The sequence below is a fragment of the Octopus bimaculoides genome, chromosome 2 (assembly GCF_001194135.2).
Source record: "Octopus bimaculoides isolate UCB-OBI-ISO-001 chromosome 2, ASM119413v2, whole genome shotgun sequence".
NCBI classification, from domain to species: domain Eukaryota; kingdom Metazoa; phylum Mollusca; class Cephalopoda; order Octopoda; family Octopodidae; genus Octopus; species Octopus bimaculoides.
Window position 1 is genome coordinate 133,108,044 of NC_068982.1, and position 4,127 is coordinate 133,112,170.

Consider the following 4,127-nt stretch of genomic DNA (forward strand, 5'->3'; position numbering starts at 1 on the left):
CCCCAATGATTGGGATAGTAGTACTATAGTTAGCTGCTACAAGGGTAAAGGAGATGCCTTAAATAGAAACAACTACAGAGATATCAAATTATTGGCCTAGCTCATGAAAGTTAGAGAGGGTTATGGCTCAATTGATTAGGAATAGAGTAAGAATAGATGAGATGCAATATGGTCTTGTGCCCGAGAAGAGTAACACAGATACCATCTTCCTAGTGAGACAGCTGCAAGAGAAGTATCTAGCCAAATGTAAACTATTGTACTTGGTTTTTGTCAACCTGGAGAAAGTGTTTGACAGATTTCCTCGCTCTGTTATCTGGTAGTCTCTAAGGAAGTTAGGATTAGATGAGTGGCTTGTTAGAGCTGGTAAATAACCCTACTTAATATGTAGGAAAGGTGTTGGAAGAAATTCCATTCATTGCATCCAGTGCAAGTGATGGATACATAAGAGGTGAAGCAGAATCACAGAGAAGTTAACAGAAAAAGTTGTGTTTGTATGTGGCAGATATGCAGGAACAATGAACATTAAGGAGACATGGGAATTAGACTCTCTCAAATGCCCAGGAGTCTCTCTTGAAGTTGTAGAAAGATTTTGTTCATTATATGACTAAATTAGCAGTGGTGGAGGATGTTTTGAAAGTACTGTTGCGAGAATAAGAATATGATGAAGTTCAGAAACCTATTACCTCTGTTGGCAACAAAAGGACTCTCTCTCAAAGGAAATGGCAAATTACATAATACTTGAGTTCAAACAGCTCAACTTCATGGTAATGAGACATGGGCTCTGAATGAAGATGACATGTATAGACTAGAGATGAATGAAGCTCTTATGTTCTAATGGATATGCAACATAAGTGTACATGTATGACAAAGTGTAAATGGTCAGAGAGAAAAGTTGAGCATAAGAGTAATCAGATGCAACATGCAAGAGAGAAGAGTATGCTGGTTTGGACATGTGATGTGTTTGAATGAAGACAGTTATATAAAGAAAAGTTGATCACTTAAAGTTGATAGCAACTGTTGAAGAGGGAGACCCAGGAAGACAAGAAGAGGACTGATGTCAGGACGTTGGGCCTCACAGAGGAGATGACAATGGACCGAGATGTTTGGTGATATGAGGTTCTTGAGAAGACCTACCCACATCAGCAATGCAATATTATTTTATTCACTTAGTTTTACACATTTACACTTTTAACACCTTCAAAGTATACTTCATTTGAAGCAATGCATCTGTCCAGACACATTTTCCACTGTTCAAAGCAGTGTTGGAACTCCTGCAAAGTGATGCCTTTTAATGCCGGTCATATTTTTCTTCACCCCTTCCACATCTGCAAATTTTATAGCTCCAGATTTCATCACCAGTGATGACTTTCAAAAAAGTTCTGGATCAATTTCCAACTGTTCTTTCAGTTTATGGTACACATTCAATTGTGTTTGATTTTGATCTTCCGTGAGCAAGCAAAGCACAAGTTTTGCTGCAATTCTTTTCATTTGCAATTCCTTGTTCAAAATTCATTGGCAGGAGCTCCAGGACACACCAGGTTTATCAACAAGTTCGTCAATTGTTTTCTGATGGTCCTCCAAGATAAGTTCATGAATTTTCATGATGTTTTCATTTGCTTGAGAAGTCAATGGTTGCCCTGAATGAAGTTGATATTCAAGTGACAAGTGACCATTTCTAATGCATGAAAACCACTCACAAACTTGTGTTTTGCTCATAGCAGCATCCTTGTAAGCTGTTTGAAGCATGACAACTGTTTCCAGTGCTGTTTTCCCCAACAGGAAACAGAATTTCATGGAAGCACATTGTTCCTTCATAACAAAACAAAGATGCACCATATGGCAGTAGGACCCCAGACACCACTGGTTGGCAGACTGATGCCTGAGGGTTGCATCAAGTGGCTTCTAGTGGAAGAAGCCCGAACTATAATTGCTTTATGCCACAGAGAGTGTTTCTGGTTATTTTGCGTACCCTCATGTATACCCATGTTTCACCAGTAACTTCATTCTCTCCCCCTCCCACTTTTTTGCATTCATATGAACTCCCTACTCATGCACCCTTAACAATGCTCTACCATGCAATTTATATTTTCATCTCTGTACCTTAAGAGTATGCCCTGGCACATTGCCACCATCTCTCTCACTTTCGTTCTCTTCCACTCTCACTTTCTTTCATTTTTTATCACACACACGCACTCTATCTCTCTCTCTCTCTCTCTCTCACTCTCACTATCTCCTTCCAACTATAGTAACCATGTATCTCCTCTACAGCAAGACACCTGCTTCTTTCCTTCTGCATACTCTAATCTCTCATCATCTGGCACAAAGCCACCTTCTCCAGTATTCCCCAGACTCAAAGGAACTTTGTCTTACAAGTTAGTTGGTGACCTCACTGGTGCTGGTGCCACATAAAAAGCATCCACTCCACACTGTAAAGTTGTTGGCATTAGAAAGGGCATCCAACCATAAAAACTAAGCCGAAACAGACCTTGCCAGTGCTGGTGCCACATGAAAAGTAACTACTACATTTTGTGAAATAGTTGGAATTAGGAATGGCATCCTGCTGAAAAAAAAAACATTCAAAATAGACAGTAGAACTTGGTGTCCTATCAAATTGGAAAACTGGAAACGATGCCAAATCAGACTGGTGCAGCCTCTCAGCTTACCACCCCTGGTCAAACCATCCAACCCATGAACAACAGATGCTAAATGATGATGATGATAAATAAATATTCACTATTTGAAGAGAAGTACTGTCACGCAAACAGCATACACATGACATAAAGATTATTTAGCTTAACTACAACACTGCCATTTATTAGATAATGATAGTCATAAAATATAAATAATTGAACGAGAACAGTATGGTACAATAAGTAGATAGAAATGTAATTTGTTTTCTCTATAGTAAAACATGGATATTAGTATTTTAAACTCATAGGACATGGTAAATGAAACATTTATTTTATTAGATTTGATTCTAACTAATTGTCAATCAAGGTAAGTGAAAAATATTTAGAAGTATTTGCTGGTTTACATTGATTTCTTACATAGGTACATGGTCATAAGTTTTTGAAGAAGATATAGATCATTAAATTCACCCCAGTACTTGACTGGTGCCTATTTTTTCAACTCTAGAAGGATGAAATGCAAAGTAGTTGACTCTGGCAGGATTTGAACTCAGAAACTGCAAAGTTGTAACCAAATACTGCAAAGCATCTTGTCCAATGCTTAACTGATTCTCTTTATCTATTGACTGATTGTCCAGTAATATTAATATCTAGATGCGTCTGTTTTTATGTTCTGAGTTCAAATTCTACTAAAGTTGATTTTGTTTTTCATCCTTTCATGGTCGAAAAAATAAGTACCAGTTGAGCACTGGGGATGATGAAATCAACTTAGCCCCTCCCTTGAAATTGCTGGCCTTGTGCCAAAATTCGAAACCAATATTAATATCTAGGTGGCTAAAATAAAAAAAAAGTCAATTTATTATTTCTGTCTGTAAAAAACATTAACAAGTGGTAAATAAATGAAAATACCTTTATTTCAACAGTACAGACACCACTCAGTTTATTAATTACAGAATCTTCTCGGTCAAGATTATCAGATTTAATTCTAACTTCACCACTGTCATTGGAAATAGAGAAGGCTGAACAAGAATCTGAAAAATAAAGCAAATGTTTGAAAGAAAAGTTTTCTTTTCTTTTTCTTTATTTAATTTTTTTTAATTAATGCTTCAGACAGAATCCAGTTAAAAATTACCTATATCCCATTCAATTTAACATGTCCTTATCAATATTTCTCATGTTCCTGGTTGTAATCAGAGAACTGCATGCAGTGCATAAAGTCCTGTGCATGTTTCTTTATTTCATGTGCAGTACAATGCAAAATTGATATTCAACCATAGGTGCAGGAGTGGCTGTGGTAGGTAGCTTGCTTACCAACCACATGGTTCCAGGTTCAGTCCCACCGCATGGCACCTTGGGCCGACCAAAGCCTTGTGAGTGGATATGGTAGAGGGAAAATGAAAGAAGCCTATTGTATATATATGTATGTATATATATATATATGTATGTATATATATATGTATGTATATATATATATATATATATATATATATATATATATAT